This window comes from Pseudopodoces humilis, chromosome 13 (assembly GCF_049639895.1).
Source record: "Pseudopodoces humilis isolate 2021_Gansu_Grassland_sample_001 chromosome 13, ASM4963989v1, whole genome shotgun sequence".
Classification (NCBI taxonomy): Eukaryota; Metazoa; Chordata; class Aves; order Passeriformes; family Paridae; genus Pseudopodoces; species Pseudopodoces humilis.
The window spans coordinates 17230023-17254621 of NC_142212.1; the positions used below are offsets into that span (position 1 = coordinate 17230023).

The following is a 24599-nucleotide window of genomic DNA, read 5'->3' on the forward strand; positions in this document are numbered from 1 at the left end:
TATTTAAGAGCAGGATTTGGCTTCAGACTCCGCATGAAGGCAGGAATAGGGAACTATTGTGCTGCCTGTTTTCTCACAGCAGATCCCAACTAGCTTTGGCTATGGATCCAGCACCGCCAGCCAATTTCAAGGATAAAAAAAAAAAGAGCCTCCGACCCTTTCCTTTCTCTCCCTTTTTGTAATCTCTTGCAGGCACAGCGGCTCCAGCAAGCAGCTCCCCTACCAGCCCAATATTTACACTAAACCACTAAAGGACTTTCTATTATAATGCTATCTCATTGATACAAGATTACTCCTGAACCACATCAAACCCCGTAACACTGTGAAAGGCACAAACGCCGTCTCAAGAAAGAGGCGCAGAGTGGATTATTTTAGTCTCCTTATTTCAACGGTACTTTTTAGATTTATGTAAAAAGTAATGCAATGCTACAGTAAGTGTTTCTCCCCTGGGGGCAACTGAGTGTCTATACGGATTAAATGTACACGCGTAAACACTTGCGATAGCTAATTATATTCCTGAAAGTACCCGATTCTTCCCATCTCTTAATCCTACAAAATAAAAACACTTCAAAAAAAAAATGAAAAAAATTTCAGATAATCATCAATTTTATCTACTGTCTTTGAAACTCCACAGAGATTTTTCACCTGAGAATCAAAAAGTGTTAAAACTCCTGGCTCTTGTAACTCTCTTTTACAAAAGCTGCACGGATGTAAAAACCCCAGCAGAACACAGCACTTGCTGTCTCCTCTGGTTGCATAGAACATGAAAGAGTAACCAGACATTTTTATTCAAATGAAATTATACAAATTTTTTTAAAAATATTTTTTTTTTCTTTCCTTCATCATACAAAAAACCCCACCCTATAGTGAACACAAGCTTAAAGCAATCTTTTCCAATGGACCGTTTTACTTATTCTACAATTTCTTACCCAAATTACACAGGTATAATTATTTTGACACTGTAATGAAAAGAAAATGGGATTTGGGCACTGTGGGTTTATCTAATAACACTATTTCTTGCCAGACTTCACAGCACTGACAATCACAAAGAGCCCTGTCCATTCCAATAGGAAATATTTGATTTTACTGTAGGAACATTATTTATTTTCACCAAGTTGCTATTATCAGAAAGGATATGATAGCTGAATAATAAAAATGAAATCAAGAAATTCTGGTGTTTCAAGGCTTTATTTTTTCTGCTCTCACTTTTGACATTTTCTTCCCCTGGAGAGACAAGATAAAGTGCTGTCATAAATGGGTGACTTTTCTTGTCAAATGACAGATTTGATTCTCCATGGCAACCACAAATCAAGGTGCTAGTCTGAATTAAAGCTTCTCTTAAAAGGCGTCTTTATGTTTATAAAATGAATTTAAATTAAATGGGTATTAGGTACAGTTTTTTACCTCCATTTATTTATTGACTAAGGAGCTCTGTGCTGCGTGGAGCATATTTGCATTTTAAGGAAAGACAACATATTGTACTGGCAGATGCACAAACAAAGCAAGTTACAAGGTCATGCTACATATACTAGTTTACAGTACTATGAATGGTATACAGATGGACAGCAAGCAGTTAAGAGGTACTTAAATACTGGAAAAAGCACAAAAATTACCTAGAGAGTAACAGATGAAGGAAATCTCTCCTCATTTCATAACACTGCTTTCTTCCACACACAGTTAATAGAGAGTCATGTAATTGTCACAAACAGAATGCCAAAAGGGAAAAAAAAAAATGTAAAAAATCAGATGCTTCCTCCTGTGCCCTTATGCAATCTTACTATAGAGCATGATACGCTCTTACAAATGGTTGTTACCATGACTTTCAAATACCCGAATTTATCCCAGATTTCTAACTTCAACTGCTCTAAAAATTCACTTTCTTGAGGTCACAACACATCTGAATTTCTTTATTCAGAAGATGAGTCAGTGGAGCCTCCTAGTTCCACAATTAACCTCCCTTATTACCTCTTTTTTTTAAAAAAAACCTGAAACCCAGGGAATCTAAATTGCACTGTAATACTCTCCTCATTCCATTTCCCCAAAGAAATGGGAAAATCTTTGCACAGACACTGGACTTAAATTTTAACATATAGGTAAAGTCAAATATGTATATGTACACACAAGTAAATACTTTCAAAAATGCAAAGAGTATTATAAAAAAAAAAAAAACAAAATCAAAATACTGCAGGTTTGTCAGCCAATTCTCTCGGTTACCAGAGTCGAGTGGCTCCATATTCACTGCCCTTGTAAGCTCTGCCAAATTTGATTTTAAGCTTCCTGAAGTTAAAGAAGGTTTATACAGTATTAACACGAGATCTTCTCACACATTTCTCAAGTTATTACACAGCCTTTTATCCAAAATCACAATTTTAAGCAGCGCAGGAAGGCTTCAGTTCAGCTTCACAGGCAGAGATGGACAGAGGATGTCTTCATCCCGCTGCCGGGCTTTCTGCTCCGCTTCACTGCTGATTCTTCAGAGAAAGTGCAATAAAAGGGAGCCAGAAACTTAGAAAATCTCTTTACACCCCGGCTCTGTGCAGGATTTGGCTCCTGCACCCAGCGGCTTGGGGACAGCCCCCACCTTGCTGCTGTGGAGCAGCTCAGACGCAGCTTTTGGGGTCCCGAGCCTGGACCCATTCCCCAAATTACTGGCACCTGTGTGTAACCCAGAAATGTCCCAATCTCATATAGACAGCTTTTCAACCCAAATATCCCATCTTAGGAATTAGGGGGGAATAACAGTCAGGCCTCTCTGAACCAGTGCGTAAACATTGGCTACATAAAAATCAAAGCACACTTTGCTAATGTACTACTGTATAAGTAACAGCCTCATTAAAATATGACTAATCTGTAGCAGAAATGTGCATTTTATGGGGTAAGCAATTGAATTTCTTACATTTTTATAGTGAGAAAAGAAAAAGAAAACGAGTCTACCTATTTCACTCATACTGTAACCTGATCACAATGTTTATACATGCCCATCACAGTGCTATATAAATTAAGTCCCAAGAAAGGGTTTGAGAAAATAAAATATGGTTAACTTCAAACAACACCTCCAGCTCAACTCCTGAAAATCCTTGGCACTTCTTGCTATGCACTTCTGGACATTCTTGAGGTTAAGAGCCTATCTCCTCAAGGTCTAAATACTGAACTTTTAGGGAAAATTCCCCAAATTACCCCCATGCACAGGGATAACTGTACATGGAACATATTCTCCAGGCTGCTCACACAAGCTGGGTGCTGTGTGGTAGGTACTGGAGTATTGTCTGCTATTTAAGGGGATGGAGAGTGATGTTCACATCTCATGCTTAGGTCTTGTCTCCATCAGCAGCATCAAGGTGAAGTAAACCTGGTTCAGGTTGCTGGTCTGCTGTGTCTCTGCAGAGAACTGGGTGGTTTTCTAGGCCCTTAGAGCCTGCTGATAGCATGGGTTTGCTGAATGAGCTCTGAGCCCTGCAGATGCTAGAATTCTTGCTCAAATTGTATTTCAGAAACAGGCAGCCACAGAACCTTGTGCCACGGTGGTGTTTGGGACATGCTGCAGCAAAACCAGCAGCAGTTCTCCACTTCAGCTCCAAGTTTTCCAAAAGCAAATATGGCACAGGCAGAAAAAACTTGGCAGTGCATAAATTTGGGGTTCTTAACCTTTTTTGGGGGTTGTGGTAGTGCTGGGGCTGCACCAAACCACTCAAGAATTATGATGTTTTCCAGCATGGAGTAACTCCAAATATAAACATGGATTTGTTACAGCAGCGATGTAAAAGAAGACAACTTGGCTTAAGAGCAATAAAGATATTTCTTCTATCTCTTCAAGGTCTCAGCCACTTGGTTAGTGGAAATACAGGGCTTTGATTGGCCAACACCAAAAATTTAAAGTGGGGTGAGCTGATGATGTTAAGCCTTCTTTGTGCACCCCATGGGCATTTCTGAGGTGGCTTTTGGCAATTACATGAAATCCTCTCCTTAACTGCTGTGAAGCAGCACAGCTCACCTTTTGTATTATTTCTAATACATGGCATTTCATTTTATTGAGCATGAGCTCAGAGCTGGTGATAGTTATAAATTTTACTACTTTAATTGTGTATGTTATCTGACATTTCCTAACACTGAGCTTTGGGGTTTGAGACTGACCAGTCTTCACAAAGATGGATACTTAGCATAAGAGTTATAAAGGGAACAGCAGAGGCTTCAGTGGTATTTTAAGCAGGGAAACTATGAAACATACTTTTAAAAGTGAAAAGACAACCAGGAAAATCTTTGGTTGGTAATCATAGTCAGGAAATGCCAGCAAATGTTTTGAGATGCAAGCTGAAAATGGGAAAGATGTTTAAAGCCAGCTTTGCTACCTTTAGCAGTGAACTATAAAGCTAATCACATATATTTTTGGGGTCCTTAACGTGGACCAGATGGAACTACACTGCACATAAATAAAAAACATTCTCTGGCTTGTGGGCTGGTTTGAATTTTATTTCATTGGATAAATGTGGAAGACAAAGTCACCAAGTAGGTTTCAGTCTGAGTAAACCGTGAAGCAATTAACAGAGTTCCAAAATGCAGTTTCATCCATCAGAATCCCTACTGCCTTCTAGTTTTCACATGGCAATTATTTCAAATCAACTTGAGACCTCACCACGTCTACACCAACTAGGTTAGGGCAAGTTCAGGTGCAGCACCTGCTCCTGAGCTCCTGGGTCCATCCTGGGGGGCTCCACCTACATCCTACTGAATCCTAAAAAAAAAATAAAAATAAAGCATTCTTCTCATCAGTTTTTTTGTTAGAAATAATACTAATTAATTAATTTGGGGAAATTTGATAACAAGCTGTGGAAATACCTGATGCAAACCTGCAAGGTAAATAAACTGAGAAGAATAATCTCGAATCTCTTTTTAAGTTATAAAATTATTTACTTGTTCTGATCTGAGCAAACATAAAAGAATACCTCTCCCAGGCTCCAGGCATTGTTACCATCAATTAACTAACAATTCCATAAACAATAAAAGTATTACAAAAACAGCAGCACATCCACACCTACACATTAGCACCAGTCAGCAAAAACCCCAACAAAAAACTACAAACAACACTTCCTACTCCTTAATTCCCAAAGGAAACTCCACCCCAGCTACTGCAATCAAAAATACAGACTTAACCAAGTGCCTGCGAGGTTAAGTGGCAATTTTAGGTGTTACTTGGAACAGAAGTAAAACAATTTCAGACACAAGGGTGAGTTTAAGCTGAGAACTCCTCAAATACAGACTTTTCCCTAAATGACAATTTCTTGCAGAGAATGTGTTCTCAACTTCAGGATGCTGAAACGTGAATGGGTCTAGATGAAAAAAGAAAGGAAAAAAATCCAACTAGACCATGCATCACGGACTGACCCCAGAAGCAGCAGAGCTTCCTTGCAGCAGCACAGATGCTTTTGGGAAAGGGAAGCACGACCACTGCTCCATCACACATTGGAAGTGGAGGGACAGCAGGAAAAAGGGATTCCAGCCTGCTTCCTCCCTGCCTCTTCTCCCTTCTGCAAGTCCACACTTGCCTCTTTCCACTGGTTTCTCAACTGTTCTCAGATTTCTGTGGGTCAACACAGCACTGCCTTGGCACTCACACAACGCCTGTGAAATCCAGGGAGTCATGCAAACACAACTGAATATGCAACATCTTTTTTTCTGATTCATTATGAATAGGTAAGAGCCATTTTAACCAGGATGGTGAACATCTCAATTCTTCACTTTGGAAAGTATTCTTTAAAAAAAAAAAATCATCCTGACTTCTTGCTGCTCCTCAGCTCTCCCACTGATGGTCCAAAGATCCCCAAGCACATGCAGACCATCACTGCAGGCAGTCATTGCTCCTGCCCTGAAGTCAGGCAAGCACAGAGAGTGGACAGTGCCAACAGCCTGCAGAAATGCAGGCTGAGATGCATTATGCAAACATATCATGCATCTGAGATATGGTGATTTAAAGCACAGCTTCACTCTTTGGCTGACAGCAACCAGGCCCCTACCTGGTAGTTCTCCTCCTGAGTATCTTTCCTCTATCACATTAATATTCTTTGCCCCCAGAAAAACATTATGGAAAAATTCAGCTGTCCCCTGGGAATCAATGTACATTGTTACAATATGAGAACCAATTCAGTCTTTAAAACTGAAAAACAAAGATCTTCATCCTGTTTTAAGTCCAAGTTTCAATACAAACTGAGCTTTGAACCCTCCAAGATTTCTTTCCAAGAGCAAGTGATCCAGGGGAGGATCTCCTTCAACATACATGCAATAACAAAGTAAAAAGTACTGACTGTGACAGAGGAGGGCAATTTACGAAACACAAGTGTGGGGAAATAATTATTTACCTTCATAACAAGCAGTTTCTTCTTGGGTTTTTCGCCATAAATGTAACTTTCTCCCAACAGCAACTTCTTAAGAGATGTTTGTCAACTTCTGTCATTCACAGATACACAACAAAGAAAAATGTATCTCTCTCTAATGAGATGCACAGCCAAGGACGGTTGTCAGCATCATAGCACCGCTGTTGTGACATGTATTTCATTTTATTCAATACATAACGGGGAAGCTGCTAAACCCAGCAGTCCAAGCAACGTCCAAATAAGCATTAATAATGTGGTGAATAACTGATCATCACTAGATGGTTTTCAGCAAGATAAAGGGTTTTCCCTCCCCCTTTTAAAAATATCCTCAGAGTTGGGAAACAAAGAGGCAGAAGTTAAGACTGCTGCCTGCTACCTCCCACGATGGGCACACATCTGCAAGTGCCAACCTGCTGGTGGCTGATCCCGTCCTCGTGCACCACGGATTTCTGCACTGCACCAGGAGATTGCAGCAGCACAGCAGGTGGAGCGAGGGGCTCAGGGAGAACCAATTAATGTGGACTGTGCTTCCCATTTTTCAAGGTAGATGGCAAATTCAAGTTTCACAGATATGTACAAATTCGTGTACAAAACCCGCCACATAATACAAGGACATCTGTGTTTACCAAAGTAATCATTATTGTTTAATGCATATTTTTTAGGCCATTTAACAAATAACTTTAGCTCTGATGAACACAGTGATTTTCATGATGGACTTAAAAGGAAAAAAAAAGTTCAGATGAAACGTGGAGCTGCTAACATGTGCTAAGTATTAGGACAAGAACCACAGATTAAGGGCACTGCTTTGACCTCACGTATTCTCACCCTCTGCACGCTCAGCCAGCACGGTCCAACAGGGAATTGAGGTTTGCTGCCTTGCATCAGAACCTGAAGTCATCCTTGTGCTGCCTCCTGCCCCAAACTTTGTGGGCACAGGCAGCCAGGGAGAGCAGCACCCCATCAAACACCACGAGCAACCACAGGACCAAAACTCCATTGTTCTGGGAGCGGCCCCACAGTCGGGGCTGCACTCACCCACAGCCCCCCAGAGCTGTGTGCAGTGGACACACGGCTCTTGAATCCAACCCCAGCACCCTCCCAGCCATGGGGAGATTCCCATCCCCATCCCAGCTTTACAACTGAACACCATCCCCTCTGCCTCGCCCCAACTCCCCGGCTGTGGGATGGAGCCAAGAGGGAACAACATTCCCGACCCTCGGGGGCTCCAAGGGGAGCTGGAGGCAGGCAGGGCTGGCAGGCAGGGCTGGGGGAGCTCAGGGGAGGATGAGCTGAGCCGAGACCCCGCTACACGTTCAGCGATTATAAGATTAGTGTGTTTTTATTTAAAGCATTATCCGTTAACATCCCGTATTACAAAAGTAGCACAACAGTATTGACAGACTGTCAATATTAATAGGAGTGTCTAATGTTTTATCAATACTAATTTAATTTCAGTTATCTGCAGGCTGCAGGGCCTTTCTGAAGAAACAGAGGAACAAGAATGAGAAAGCCAAAGCAGTGACATAACAGGAAAACGAGCCATTCCTTCAGCTTCTCGATCATGCAGTGGCACCCTGCTGCTAACACAGTTATCCTTGCTGCTTCTTCTTTAGTAAAAACACCAAGAACAAAACCCACCGAGGTGTTTTTCTTCCAATATCACCAGAACCTCCACAACTCTCTTTTTCTTTTTGGCCAGAAACCATCTTTGCAGAACAATATTTTTCCTAACTACGTACACCCAAAACCTGTAAAATAAATGTATCAGACAACAGCAATTATAGGTTGGATGAACAACTCATCCTTACAACACAGAGTTGATTCACAAAGGAGAATTTCTAGACCAGTGAATGACCCAGTCTCATGCAGACTTAAAAGGGCCACATGGAAGATCCATCTTTCTCATTTTACAGGCAAAATACATATTTTTAGAAAAAAACTTCTTGAAGACTTGTATTTTAATGAGGTTCAAGTAAGTGTCCCTAGCAGTCCAGGGCAAGGAGATGTGTTGGCAAGTCTGCCTGTGGTGGTGGGTGCTGTAAGGGGTAAGAAGCCCTGTTCCTACCAGGGAGATGCTCAGCAAGACCCAGATCACAGCCCCACCCCTGCACTTCCCATCACTACTAACGCACTTTAAAAGAGGGAGGAAGACAGGTCCACAATGACAAAATGTCAAACTGAACAAAGTAATTGAGCTAATCATGTAAACATTCATTATTACTAATATTAAAATATCCTGTTTTGCATTTTCTTTTTGTGACAGAATGAGCAGCATCCAAGGACTCAGAATTATCATCTAAGAACAGAGTAAAAGAGGAAACTGTCTAAAATGAAGACACAGTATCAAAGAAGAATTTTTCTCTTGCTACAGCACATGAATGATCCCAACTGTACTCACTACCAAGCATTAAGGAGGAATTCAGGGGGAAATATTCTTCTCCTTAAATACATTTCAAATAGGTGATTTATGGTTTTCAAGCTGCGAAGGAGAGAAGTGAAAAAGAAGGTATTGGGGTAGGAAATTGGCTTACCTTGTGATACTCCATGATGTGTGACCAGTTCCCACAAATGGGTGAATCCTCCTTCCCTCATTAATGAGGCTTCAGATTTCCTGGTCCCACCTGGAGCTCCCCCAGCCCACCACCAGCCATACCCTGAAGATTTTACATCACTGTGGTGAATTTCAAAGAGTAATGATACCCAAAACTCCCCTGAGAATATGGCCACAGGGTGCTGAGCATGGGACAGTGACTCCAGGATGCCAGAGATTGGCTGGGTGGGTGAGAGACCTCCCCACCATGGTCCCTGATGCTGGGCCACAACACCATGGATGGTGGCACCATCCAAATCCCACATTAGTATAAGATGAAGCAATGCTTAAAATGGAGATGGGGGAAAAAAAAAAATCAACTTATGTTGCAATCAAAATGCTCACTTCTCTCCCCTAGACTGTCTGTGCCCTCCCAACAAGCTCTCCTTGCCAGACTTACTGAAATTTCCATACAAAATTCTGCCTTCAAACAGATCTTTGCTGCTACCCACGTCCCCTGCAGTCCCATGGATTAACATCAGCCAGTGGCTGTGAGGAAGCCGTGCCCGCCAGACTGTTTCCCAGAACCACAGAAAAAAAAAAGGAGGAAGGCAGAAAACAAGAAAAAACAGTCTGTGGCCTCTGAAAACCAGGGGACTGAGCTGCTCCACAAATCACTTCCAGGCTGTTGGGGATGGAGTCAGAAAAGTATCTTAGAAAGAAAAAAGAACCAGGGAGGAAGGAACAAGAAAGCAGCACAGGGAGGGGAAACTGTGCCACAGAGAAATTAATCCAAGAAGCATCCCATAAGTTGGGAAAGGCCAAGAATTAAAATTAGGAGTTATTGGACAAGGATTCGTGTAAGAGAGGTAGTTTCCTACTAGGAAATATGATTTGAGTGCCTCATGCACAGTCCAGCCAAGGACATCATGGGAAGCAACAGGAAGAAATTACAAGGCACAGTGATTAAGTTAGTCTGAGACTAAGAAAGCAAATTGAAGATGAGCTTCTGGGTTTTAGCACCCACCAGGGCAGCTTGAGGATTCTGCAGAAGAGAACAAACCTCCCCAGCCTGCTAAGAGAGGTCTGCCTTTGTGTTTTAAGGCTCCAAACCCAGCTGTTCTGGAGTTTGCTACATAGACAGCAAAAACATCAGCAAAGCCACTGGTTCCCATCTCCAGTTGAAGAAAGTCATCTGCCATACAGGAATCCTCCTTGCCAGCTGTGTCTCTTACCTCACTCAACTCTATCTGCTCCCTGCCTGCCTTGTCTACAGCCACCATTTCTGCAGCACTTCTCCCTCCTCCACCTCTTCCCGAACCTCCAGCCCCCTCTTCTCCCTGCACAGGAGGCAGCTCCGAAGGGAGCAGCAGCAGCCACAGCTCATAACTCGCCTAACGAGTGCCAGCCAGAAGTGATTTGTAGGCATCAAGTAGATTATTGTTTTTTGAGAGAGTGGAAAAGAAAAAGAGGGGCACAAGCTTAAGGTGTTGTTGATGAATGAAGATGAAAAGAAGGTTTTAGGGTGAGAACTGTTTGTCTAGTGTGACCTAAACCGTTCAAACCTCATTTGATAGATGATGGACATTTATTCCCTGCTATGTGTCACTTCAAAGTCTGAGGTTTATATTAAACAAGAAGTCTTCTCCTTCTCAGCTCTTCGTCAGTTTTTCCCCGGAGTTCATCACACAGCACAATACTTGGAAACGTAATCACATTTAGTTTTTTAATAAAGTCATCTGGTCACTAGAAGTACATATTAGAAAATGCATTTTATTGTTTTTCATTATGTAATTGTGTGCTTCATTGCTTTTCATCTGTTTTCCCTTGCCGTGGGAGGAGGCATGGCCCAGGAACACCATTTCTCTGGGCATGGTGTTCCATGGGCAGGATGAAAACAACACACCCGTGCTCCCCAGTGCCACTGCCCTTCCCTCCTCTCTTCTCCCCACAGGCAAGAACCAGCTTCCCAATAAAGGTGAGGTGTTTCCTGCTCTGAGGTTAGGCAAATACAGCTTTTCCACCCCACAAGGCCCTACCTGGAGAAGCCATAAGCAGCAGCAAATACTTAAACTAAGCAAGGACACGAGGTCCAGGTGCAGCTTTAATCACACATAAGAGCTTTTTCAAGTCTTGCATTCAAGTCACCCTTGAGTCCTCCCATGCCCAGACAAGGATGTCTTTTCTCTGGACCTGGGTTTGCAACCTTTGAAGAGTTGGTGTTTGGAAAGAAATCATCTGTGTCATGAAATAACTTTTCCCCCAACAGCTAATGGCACTAATAGTTTTGAACAAGGGTTCCTCCTCCTAAAAGATATCATCATTCCATTCCAAATGTTTACATTCCTATGCATTAAAAACAAACCTATTATGCTAATAAATTAAGGAAAAACTGTATTTGATGGGATATACTCTTGTTTAGTATTCACACAAAGCACTGCAGCATTTAACCACAGCGTAAATTTACTCATTTACTACATCTATTCCTTTAAACGTGCCCCAGAAGTTGTTTTCTCAGCACTTGCTCACTAAGATTGCTTTCAATATCAGTTTTTGAGGAGTTCACTTTACTTAAATTCTCTATTAAGAAGAGAAACACCATGGATTTACTGAAACCATATTTCTCCACCAGAGTGTTGACTCACACAGGAGCAAAAAGCATTTAATGCTATTCTTGGCCCCAAGCAAGGACATCACTTCTTCTCTTTGTCCTACCCTGAAAAAAAGGCCACTGCCTTTCATTTGAGGTGCTCTGGTCTACCACACCCCAAAGACACAGACCTCGTATTCGTGCCCTTCCTCTCCCCATCAGCTGCAAATTTCCACTGCAGGCCTTCTATGCCCTTGAAGACCCCACAATTTATGCACCCTAGGTCAAAGTCAGAAGTTTGAGTTATGCTACATCAAGTTGCTCCATCTCAGTACACTTTTAGAGCTTAAAAAAATGATCAGATTCTATTGAATTTCTCTCTACACAGCTGCATCTCTAATGAACCCCCATAAAAGTTAAAACTTATATTCGGTAATCATATGCAATTGAAACATCATAAAATGAGAAGTCAAGGAACTGTATGTGGGCTGCAATGACTTGTCTTATTGTATTCATTCCCTTAATAAATATATCTTAAAAATAACCTCACAGTCACACATTTGCAATATAATATAAAAATAACACTGGATTCAAATTATTAAACAGGTAATTTAATAGAACAAGAATTGAAATGTAGGACAGTGTGCAACTTTATGCTACAGGAATAAGATGATTTTAGCCAACACAACTATTTTTCTTTTTTGCATTATTTCTGCATTTATAATACTACAACATCCACATAACCTTGACACTGTAGTCACCTTAGTAACAAACAAGTGTAACATTCACTTATAATTGAAATCCCAATAGGGTGTTTGATTCAAGTAAAACAAAAATCAGAGGCCCCTACTCTGCTGCTTTTTTCTTAGTCACATAGACATGGGCTAAAAGGATTTAAAAATAGATATATTTGTACACTATTACATCTACAAAGCAGAACCATTTAATTTTAATTTAACGCTAAATGGAAACAAATATAACACCTTTAAAAGACATGATGCTAAAAAGAGAAGCAAATTATTTAAGTTCTGGACCAGCACAGCTTGGAGAATTCACACCAAGTAAAGGCCAGATTTAAACCAGTATTACAGCCAAGAGAAGGAGCTGTTCTGGGGACACTGGACCAGGAGAACTGGGCGTGTAGAGGACACTCTTCACTGTGCCACCACTGCCCAGAACTGATGGGAATGAGTATCCCCACCATGTCAAACTGCCGCTTTGCATAGGTGGTTTCATTTAAATTGAGCTGTTTTGCATTAAAGAAAAAGGGCAAAGGTCCCAGTAGTGTCCAGAAAGGCACATTAATGTGCTTGGTCATTGCTGAGTAATGGCCAAGACCAGGCACTTCAGAGAAAGGTACAAGAAACACCTGAACTGAGAGTTTTCACCTCTGGAAACAGGACTTTCTGCATAACCCTTTGTTAGCTTTGACCTAAACCAAGAGAATTTATACTATTCCTAACTTGTAAGATTAAATAAAACTGCTCCTACTCAAGGTACCTGCGTATGTTTGCAATTACCTATAAACTTAAATTCTCTTACTGTTTCACACCTAGTCCTTCGTAGCTAGGATTTACAGTTTTACTGAATGATCATCTGGTTCTGTTTGAGGGGAAAAAACCCAGCCTCAACCATCTGAAGCCATCTATCCCTTTGCTGGTGTTGGCCTGCTCTTTTCACAGCTCCACAGGCAGGAACTTTGTGCTCCAGCCCAGCACCTCGGGAGCCCCAGCCCAGCCACACACCCCTCTTGTCAAGGAAGGGCTGCCATCTGCCAGGGCTCCATCCCACTTTTATCAAGTCTCTGATGAGCACGGTTCAATTAACATGGCCTGAGAAGCCTCTCCACCACAAATGAGAGGTGACAAGGAGCTAAGAGAGGAGCAGGGGGACATGGCACATGGCAAAGTGGGGCTGAGCTGCCTGTGTCCGAGGGGTGATGGGGAGGGGCACAGGGAAGAGAATCTGCAGAAATGAGTCTCTTAGAAAGCTCTTCCCACCCTGCCGCTGGGAAGGCAGATTGGAGGCAAAACTGTGAGTTTTCCTGGGTTATTCTGTCACCAAGTGCTTTTCCCACACATCACCCAAAGTACACCCGGCGGAGCATCACCCTAGTGAGGGCAGGGGGATGCCCACGGGCCCCACCAGGAGATCTGTGCCCAAAACAGCTGCAGGAGTGGGCTCCTTCTGCCGGTGGAAACAAGGACTCGGCTAAATGTGGAGAGCTACAAGTTTCTGCAACAACATGCAAGTCTCCAACATGTGGCCCGTAACGTAGCTGTTGCCATGGTAAAAAATTCATGTTTAGTGAAAAGTGTTAAATCTTGTATCATAAGTTAAATCAGCTGCCAAGACACATTTTCACAAGTAGGGGAATTTTTGTCTTTTCAGAATGGAATGTTTTTCAGTTGACATTGATTTTTCCCTAAAATAAGTCCCCCAGAAAGGAAGCCAATCACACGTGAGGCAGTCCAAGAGCTGAATTACTCTACTCCTTCCCTGAATCATCAACAAGTGTTGTGTGCTAGTGCATGTGTGTGTACAAATGCACTGTAGCTTCATAAATTCCATCTTCTTATACAAATTGGCAGTTATACCATTTATTCAGACTATTAAACTAATGATCCCAGCAGAAACACCAATATTTCCTGTTTTGGGTGATGAGACTTCAATAAGTAACTTTTCTAACCAGGAACCATCTCAAAAATTATGTTCAACTTGCCCCAGACTTTTCACAAATACAAGACTGAGGCTGACTATACAGCTGTTTATTTAGGTCAAGGACAGAAACAGTAAGAGTATGTTTATTTGTTTTTTATGTTTCTTGTTCAGTATTTCAAAGGAGAACAACTGGTTTTAATACAATTTCAGAAAGAGAGTCAAGTTAGAATAACTGCAGAATTAGCAAAAAGCCCAACAACAACAAAAACCCAAACAAACAAAAAATTCCCCCAAAAATAGCACCCCCCCCAAAAAAAAACCCAACCACAAGAAACTTGTTACTTATATTTATTTTTAAAGTATTGCAAGGAAATCTGGCTGTTACCAGTTCAAGATCATATGTCCTTCTTGTCCTGATCTATTCAAATTTGTCTCATTCTAGCATCTTATGGTTAATCTTCCATATCTACAACAAAATGCATTTCCAGTGGGAGGTTTCCCCAGTGACACACCCAGGGAGGACTCAGACCCAGAACAGCTCCTGCAGAGGGGTCACTGCCCTGCCAGACAATGCACATCTCTTGGACAACGTTGGGTTTTCCTTTCCCACATCTCTCTTCAACAACCACAAGCTGGATTTCACACTCATTGTGTCTTCTGCAGTGAGGACTTTGCCCAACAGATTCCTTTCTTTTTTACCTGCTTCCAAGTAGCAACAGCCAGCAGCCAGTCACATCCTTGTTTCTAAGTTAAGAAACACTTCTGATTCCTCCTCCTCTCTCTAATTATTGCTCCACGATCGATCTGCCGTGCGCCATGCCAAATTCGCACCTTAGCTCCTCACCTCTAGTCAGTTAAAACTCGAACTCTCCTCCCATCTTCTCCACAAAAGACATTTTCCAGCAAGCAAGCTCCTGCTTGTGCTCTCTTGCTTCCCTCTCTCTCTCCTGAAACCAGCTCTTCAGAAAGGCTGGAGCATATTTCACCCTCCCAGCTCTCTGCTTGTCTCTTTATTTTATTTTACATGGTTCGGTGTTCACATTCTGCTCTCATTCTGCCTTCTCTCCTTCTTTCTCTGCCCTGGTGCTACAAAAAGACATCTTCTGTGACACCTTAAAGTAAAAAGGTCCCAGAATTAACATGACTTGTACTACGTGGTATTTTCAGATTGCCCATTTGCTGATGCTGCAAACACAATTAGGAAGTCAGGGAAAGAGCTTACAGGAGCAGATGAAAGCTGCAGAGATAAAATGGAAAGTTTTTACCTGCCAAGCTCTCAGGTTAGGGTTCTAGGTTGCCCCCAGATCTAACAAAGATATAAAAGAGCCATATTAAGGAGATGCACAGTTGTATTGCTGTAAATATCAAGCACAGCTTTTTCCATCCCCTTAAAGACATGGGTTTTTGCTTCCACTATTTGCAGGCTGGTAGCCATAGGTGGTTTAAATTCTTGGTATTAAAAAAAGCTCAGAGCATTACTGACAATTAAAAGCAGCTTTTACACATGCACAATAACACTTCTCATGCTTTAAAAAAAAATAATATGCATATCCATATTACCATCATAATAAGTGCCACAGAGTGACATGATATGATTGAGTATAATGGTTCCTTTGGAGCCATTATGGTCGATCAGTAAATAATACACTTTTGAAATTGTCTAACTACATATTTACACTTGTCAACTCTCATACACTTCAGTGACAGAATTTAAAAGAAACACTGTAAAAAACTGTAAGAACATTAAACTACAAAAACATTATGCTGAAGTAGTATTAAGGTTTGACTTAAACCCACAAAAACATGGAAATTTCAGGGTAAGGCCAAATCTCCCAAAATGACACTGTCTTTAGCTCCCAAGCTGTGCCCAAGTGCCTGCAGTGATCCAGGAAAAGCAAGGGATGAAGCAGGAGGGCAGGAGAACACGGGGTTGTGGTGGTCCATATGAGAATTGAGCCATTGTGGAGGGCTCTGGCCACCAATTTAATGATAAATCTCCTGGGTGAGAACCAGCCCGCCAGCAGCAATTCAGCTGCTCAGCAGAACAGCATTTTCATGATATTTTATATAAACAAAGCCCAGGCCTTTCTCTGTTTATTCAGATGAAATTCCCAATTAAGTTGAGAAAAATTAGTCTTCATTTGTTTCAGAAGAGGCCCCATTGAGACACTGGGAGTTTTCCCTAGCTGAAACACACGAAGCAAAACTTCAGGCTTCGACCCTAAAAAGGCATTGTCAAAAAAATACATTAAACAAACATGACAGTGGATCATTAATATCCCAAAGATTCATTCCATGTGGGGAAAAAAACAAGACTGGGAAGGAGGATGTTTTTTCAACAGTAAAATAATGGGCTTGGCGATGTCTTTTTTAATTGATAATTTTGTGTCTCTTGTTCAGCTGTAGCCACTTTTGCTCCGAGCAGTGGTGGTGGCAACTTTATTGGTTCCAGTAGAGCTCTGCTGAAAACAATAAGCATCAAGCTCCCCAGTGCCATCTGTCTTTCTGTGAGGGTCACATCCTGCTGCCCTGGAATCAAGGAGATATTGAATGCTTGGGAGATGTCCAGAGCAGCCCCAGGCCCATGGCACCTCCTTTGCAACTGAAGGACCCCAAACACTTCAGATGCTCTGCACTGAAATCCTGAAAAAGCTTGAAAAAGCAATGATGGATGTTTTCCTAGAGCAAAGGTCTTCCTTTCATATATATCTATATCTGTATCTATCTCCTTGCTCAGATTTATCTATTACCTGGCTTGTGAGAACAAAACCCATAAAGGCTTGGCAGGGCAGGCTCTTGAAGTTGTTTGAAGACACAACTACCACACCCCTGTCAAGAGGGAATTACAGCTTGGTTTTATAGTCAACTCTCCCCTCGACTGGCTGATGACAGAGCAGCCTCCCTCTACGCTCAGCATCTGGGATTTTATAGCCGCTGTATATAAATGGGATTTTCATGACAAACAACTCTATATTCGGTTTCCTTGTACATCTGAATGTGAGAACGATCTCTTAAGGCTCTGCTGGGAAGAAGTATTAATGAAGACAAAGAGCATTTCAGGCTGTTCCCCCCTGGAGCATTATCATGATGACAGTGTAAAGACTTGGTCGACACAAGTCCACATCCTCCTCCCCAAGCAGCAACCCCGGACCCCCCTGTGTGCCTGACCCTCTCAGCCCCCTCCTCAGCATCCCACCACCCAACCCCACCTGATGAGGACAGAATCTGCCATCAGCTCGTAGAGCTTTTTCTGGTCTCTCATTTCACAAGGCCTCCCTGGAGATATTTGCTCTTGTCTAAATATTATAAACCAGGGTAAGACGAAGACTTAATAAACCCTGTTGCCTTTTCACTTTGCGCAGCGTCTGTCTCCTCTCACCCAACCTCACGGCTCATGCAAATGTCAGAGCCAGAACAGTTTTTACATCTCCTCGGGTCGCCCCACAGTGATACCAGCAAAGGTAAACAAACTACTGAAGTCTGGCTATTTTTATTTCAGATGGCATGTAAATCAGTGGATGAAAGCTGGGAATAAACTGGCAATATGAGGGCAGCTTATTTAAGTTTCCTCCCCCAGCTGAGTGTTCCCTCAATGTAATATAGCTGACATAACCCTACACTAAGGAAAAAAAAGGAAAAACCCAAAGAGATATAAATATTTTCTCCAAAGTCAAAGACTCTTCCTTCAAGGTGTTTGGCCAACTCTTACAGAAAGAGAGAAACATTTCCCTACCAAAGGCAGAAATTTTCACCTGGAGGAAATCTGGAGGAGACCAGAGAGCACCTCAAGTGCTCAGGATGGGCACAAGGTTCATTGTGGGACACCCCAATGAGGAGCCCAGGTACCATGAGTGCTTGGGATGGGCACAAGCTCCACATGGGAGCAGCAGAACCTGTGATACAGACGGTGCTCTCTTCCTGCTGGACCAGGTACACCTCTTCTCAAACAACAGCCAGAGCAGGAGCTTCCTCCTGGGACTCAAATCAGAAAATGACTGGTCCTCTGTAGAGCTGAAAGACCCTGGAAAAAACTGGTTTTTAAGAACACGAGCTCCAGCTGCCACCTAATTGTCTGACCAGTGGGTGCCCCAAACCCACAAGCTCCTGACACCATTACCTCCTGGCAGAAAGACGTTATGTGCTCCCACTCTTCCCTCTCTGCCTCCTTGTTTAAAGCTTTCTGGCTGTTGGTGAGGAAATGATTTTGCCTTGCTCTAACTTCCTCTCCATCACCTTTCTGTCTGTGAGGACTGGTGAGAGAATGTTTCCACTGCTCTTACACCTCCACATCATCCATTTCTGAGGCCCTTATAGGAAAAAAAGGCTGTCTCCCATCTCCTGCTGGTGATAGTTTTATCAGATAATAGCACAAAGCAGTTATGATCCTGTAAAGCTGTTACCAATACCCAGAGGTACCTGAACTGCAGCAGTGAGACAGATCATGCCTGCTGCATTCACCCACCAATGGGCAAAGCCTGAGCAGCATCTAAGGGACCTGACTACTAAATAGAATTATCACTACTTTAACCTGCATGAGCAATTGTTTGGCTTCTCTGATTTTCTACATGCACATTGTATTTTTCTATATTTTATTTTAAGCTAAAACCTGATGAAATTTGATAGCTTCAGACACAACAGTGCCAAGGAAAAGGAGCCTCTGGTCCCTGAGAGGGACTTCTTTCCACGCTGGCTTGACACATACAACCTGCTTCTTCAATTGTCTTCCCTCTTACCAGACGTGACGGTGTGAAAACATAATAAAAGCTCTCAGAAAAGAAGTTCAAGGAAGCTGATAAAGTAATTTTCAGATCTCATAAATACTTTAATACCAAGATAGCCATTTGCACAGCCCAGCTCTGCCCCTGTGCCACGTTGGTGAGTGCAGGCACTCATGGCTTCCCAAAGCACCTCCATCTCCAACAGCCTAAAAACTGCCCTGAGCAATAAAAACAAAGCTGTCATACAAAACTCCAGCTACAAGCAAGATCTTTGCTCTGTTAGTGCTCTGCATCCAGAGAGGTACAGGTGCTTTGCAAGAATTTGTGGTACACACACCTGCAAACTCACAACTTCACGTGTCCCACGACATCTCTGCTGTGCCACTCCTGGTTCAAAATATCTCTCCAAGCATCTCAAGTATCAATGAGGTGATTTTGATCATGCACTCACAAGCTCTACCGAGCCAGGGTGAAGCCCTGCAGATAAAAGCTCTGCTCAGGACTTTAAGTTCACCACCTTCCCAAAGCAAAATATTTTCCTGTTATGTGATTTATTGGAATAATAGGTATTATTTGTATGATCAAACAGATTGCTTGAAAAACTGTCCCAAGAAATCATTACAGACATAGAAAACTCAGGGCTTCCTCTATTGCCACAACAAAAATGCTCTGTTTGTTTTTCTGAATAGAAAGCAATGAAAAATACAACAAATTTGGTCAGGATAGAATTCTGCACTAAAGCCTTCGGTTTAGGTGTGAGAAGATTTTTTTACTGAGAAGGCGTGAAATTCCCCCTTCTCTTGGTGATGAGAAATGCCCCCTGATGCCCCAGCTCCTCCAGGACATAGCCAAAGTCGAAATAATTTTCAAAACTAATATGTACACTGAGTAACATGGTTAACATCATCCAATGAATTTAGATCCACCTACACGGTATAAATATATCTAGATAAACTGTCACCTTCAGCAGAATTCATTAAAATAATGTTGTATCTTCCTTGTTAAATGTAATTTTTTTAATTGAAATTTAATCTTACTGCATTATTTGGTAGATTTTTAATTGACATTTGTAGTAATTAATTGGTAAGCATTACAGCTTTGTCTGAAGAATTTAAAACTAAATTTGACATCGAGATTGGCCAGCCACTGCTGTGAGGTGCCTGCTGGGAGCATTTCATCATCCTCCCAGCCCCTCCTGCTGATCAGAGGTGGGAGATGATGGTCTCTTTCTTACAGTCATGAATTACATTACTAATGTATTCCATTACCACCACGCAAATGTCATGTTAATTCCTGATCATCATCAAGTCATACAATGGTTTCCACGCTGGCAGCCAGCCAATTAGCGGTGTGGAAAAATATTCCGCCAATTATATAACTTGAATTAGGTTAAGGACTCAAGAGAAAGCAAAATAAATGCTTTGAAAATACTTCTGAGATAAAATGTAAGTTGACACTGTCTTCATGTGCTATAGCCGATGTTATACAATCTGATAGGCAGCTGCCAACATTCATAACTGTTTATTAAATCTAGCCTCTCTTTATGGTGGCAGCTAAGATCTGTATTTTTACCAATATTAGGTTCATTGTGTTATGAAAAAAGACCAAAATACTTAGGAGCATTCACACCAGCTTATAAAACTTACATTATGTACTTTATTAAATTGTTAAAATTACTTCTTCTCTCCTCCCCCTGCCACAGAGAAAGTTCCACGGACAGAAAAGTTTCAGAAAAACAAAGTCTTTCTGGAGCCACTGATGCCAGGAGGAGCAAGGGAGACCCTGCAAGGACAGAAGTGACATCTCTGGGCTGCTGCCACCTCTCCCTCCGAGCAGCTCTGCCAGGGGATGCCAGGCTGGGCTGCTGGAGCTCCCCCAGCCCTCTGACACACATCTGGGGCAGCACACCGTGGGGGAGCCCGCTCCTGCTCCCCGGACAAACCCCTCTGGCTCCTGCTCCTTGGCATCACAGGGCAAATCCAGCCCTTTCTGTAACCAGGAGCCAGAGGGGAGGGCTGAGGGAGAAGAGAGGCACTATCACAAGGAAAGGTCCCCACAAATCCACGTGGGAAGGGCAGGGACACGGCAGGTCCCTGACGCGCTGTCTGCTCCGTGTTCAGCGCCGCCAGCAGCACCACCACCAGGCTTTTAGTACCACCCCATTATTTTGATTTGTTCCATTCTTAACTTAATTTATCCTACAAGCATGGTTATCTCCAATTTAAAAATGTACACAGCACCAGCTCCTTGACTCTAAAAATTTCTAACTACGAGCAATTTGTTAAAACCTTTTACTGTATCTTTCTCTCTCATTTTCTGAGGTGCTGCAATGAGGCAATTCACTGTTCTGGCTGCTTACCCCAGATGACCTCTGCCTGCCATAAAATGGTATACAACTAAACGCTCTGCTTTAAATAAAACCCTTGCCTCTTCCAAAGGCCCAACATATTCAGTCAACACAATCAGCAGAAACCACATTTGGTTACTCAATAAGCAGGAAACCTTTAAGGCGTACGGTGGGGAATGAATTCCTGCCATCACCAGGGACACTCGAGTGGGGAACAAGAGAGACCGCTGAGAAGTGGCTCTTGCTGCAGCCGGAGAAAGGATCACTCCTTTAAGCTGAACTCTCAAGGAAAACGAGAACAAAAACTGAATTAGCTCGACACGTACCCTCTGCAGTCAGCACATTGCTAGGCAACTTACCATCTCTTGATAGAATTATGGTGGAGGGCTGGTCGTACATCAGGGTTAAGATGAACACAAGCACCAGTTTGGGCCAACTGCTCCTTTCCAGTGGGAATGCTCAATGCTTGGTCATTTCATATTATTATTCTGCAATATTTCCTAAGCACCTAGAGAGTCTAATGCATTCAGAAGGTATTTTAAAGCTATTATGTGACATGAAAATTTTAAGATAACTGGAAGTAAGTGAATTTTAGGAGGAATAACGTGCGTCTTTTTCTTTGTTCGAGGCGGCATTTGGAGGGAGTTAACAATCCTTCTTCTCATTGCTTTTATTTTTTAAGGTATCCAGAGGGCACGTTACTCGAACACTTTATCTTACTCCAGATGCTGGTTGGCCACACATCCATAATTCAACCTGGTATTTCAAGTGCATGCTTTGAAACACTCTGGTCCTTCCGTTTGCCACCCTGAGACCAGACACAAAGTGACATTAGAAGCAGCGCCACGGGGCTGGCACAGCACCCAGTGATGCCACACCTCACCTATGCCAGCCTTAGAAGGGCCTCAGTCTTTAACCATACCTGGATATTGAGATTCCAACCCCAGGCATTATTTACATTTACTAAAGAGGCATTAAGCAAATTCACAGAGCGCTTTAAATTGGGGCATGTACCTTGCATATAACTCCATGCTTGCCATGCATACTTTATAGGCACAAAGAAATAATTAATTACCTAACCACCATGATTAAAATCAATTGATTCATATGTGACAGAGCACTGAGAAATTTTTGCATGACTGGAGAAGGCTGGGATTGGTCCCCGTTTGGGGATATCGGTCGTATCAGTGAGGTTGGTTAAGTCAGACATGAAGGAAATGGTAAGAATCCCTCTCCTCTATGCACACTTTGAGCTGCCATATGGGTTTATTCAGCTGTTTACTATACCAGTCGGTAAAAACTGAACAGCTATTACAATCTTTGCTAAATGACATGGTAATTATGCTACCTCTGGGGAAAAAAAAATAAAAAAAAATGGAAACTTAACAAAAAAAAAAATCACAATTCACTGATGTATGAATTTCTTGGGTTTTATAATCTTTGAATTGAAATGCACTTTCCAACACACAGAGGGGTATTAAATATATAATAGAAACCTGAATTTATTTAAAAAAACAATTTGTGCTCCCAATTCCTACACAATTTAATTATGCAGATTTCCTGGGTTTGAAAGATTTCTTACACTGGCTTTCCAGTTTTGCTGCAGAATGAGATGATTCTTGTTTTCCCAAACTAAATTGCCCCTCCTCTCACCCCAGTTATTAAGAGAAGCAATCAGGAGGAGGCAGGTAAGAGGAGTGGGCATGGAAAACTCCCCATGCCAGGTTCCTGGGGGATGGGGACAGCTGGAAAAGGCACAATCACCCCTTGCATGGCACAAAAGGGACCATGGGGGTTCTCAGGGAGGATAACCCCACCAGGAAAGGCAGCACAGGAGGGGTCTCACTCCAGCACCCTCTGGAGCCTGACCAAAACAGGCTGTCCAAGGCTTTGTCCCCGTGTCCCCCAGGCTGGGCAGCAGCACGAGGTGGAGCACACACGGCGGGACAGCTCTCCTGTGTACCAGTGACACCATTTTGTCACTGGGATGCAAGTGCAGCAAACGCTGGAGCCAATTATCTGTTGGCAGTGGCTCCTCTGAGAGTCCATCATGCGACACGTGATGGCGAGGAGACCTCTCCATATCCATATTTAATCACGACACAAATTGCCCACATAAGCTGGGTTTAGATCCTGTCTATCTGCGAGGCTTCAGTTTTGGGCAGCAGCTTTGCCTGCATGACTGAACTCCAGTTTCACCTACAAAGACCTCACAGTTCACAGGATTCGGGGGGATGAAGAGAAGAAAGAAAGGAAAGGAGTGGTTTTTTCTGTGTATTTTATATTTCTGCTGTTTCATGACAATGAAGGGTGCTTTGGGGTTTTTTTGGGTTAAGAATAGTGGTGACTTGCTTTTAAACACAGACAATACAGCCCCCCGCAAAAAAGGGGAGGAAAAAATGAGGGAAAGATAATTTGCAAGAAAGAATAAGTGAGAGTTATTGCAAACTCAGGCTTGACAACTCACCAGTTTTACTTGCAGGCATCACACATATCCATTCATGACTCAGGGCAAATACAGGAAAGGACTGGAATCCTTCTCATGGCAAATGTCTCTGGAAGCTGGAGTCACTCAGAAAAAATGTTCTCAGGAGACTGAAAGACAAAAACATGTTTTAAAACTTCACTCAGTTAAAATTGTATCAAAGCCTATGATTTTCCTGTGAAAGTAAAAGGTGGTTATAAATGCTGGAGCTGAGGGGAGCATTACAGAAGCATGTCTGTGTATCAAACTATCACATAGCAGACTCTATTTGGCTTTAAATAAAACCAAAATTTACAATATTAAGAAAGGTTTTTAGAGACAAATGCTTATGTCACATTTGCAACGTGTTCTTCCGACAGGAGAGCTTATGTTCCTTCTAAATACAAAAATGTGTCACCATCCAAATCCACATTCTGCCTGAAAACACTGTACTGAGCACAAAATCCAGATACTTTAACCTACTTTGCATTATCAAAATATAACACTCTCTGAATTTCTGAACTATTTACTCTCTGTCTTCACTCACTGCATCCTGATAAAACCTTAATAAAATGTAGAATCTCTTGTTAGCATTAATCTTTCCTCTGAGATGAGGAAAAACACATATAAAAACTATTTGATGTTCAGGGTGGAAAGGCAAAATTTGCAAACATCAGTTAAGAAATACCAATTAGAATGTTTTTTTCCCCAGCTATTAGTAACACAGATTGAGCTTAAGCTTAGCTCAGAGGAAGCTGCTCCCTGTACAAATGAAACATCCATTTTACTAATAAGGTTATTTTAAAATAAAATCTATAATATCTACACTGATGAAGTATCTGCACTAAGTAACAACTCATACTCAAAAATACAACCAGAGGTGTTCCCAGAGCTCTTCTGCATCACACCAATGAAACCACATGG

General features: G+C 42.2%; 1 protein-coding gene across 3 annotated transcripts in view; it reads right to left on the reverse strand.

Moving 5' to 3' along the window:
- FOXP1 (forkhead box P1) overlaps positions 1 to 24599 on the reverse strand; it is a 379651-nt gene that overhangs the window by 311023 nt on the left and 44029 nt on the right. For 2 of the 3 annotated variants that reach the window (XM_014251620.2, XM_014251617.2), the window contains exon 2: positions 23679 to 23806. The gene's annotated coding sequence lies outside the window, so the exon portion shown is untranslated. Of the gene's footprint in view, positions 1 to 10130; positions 10150 to 23678; positions 23807 to 24599 lie in introns of those variants that run through there. The other variant, XM_088062033.1, reaches the window with a different exon arrangement.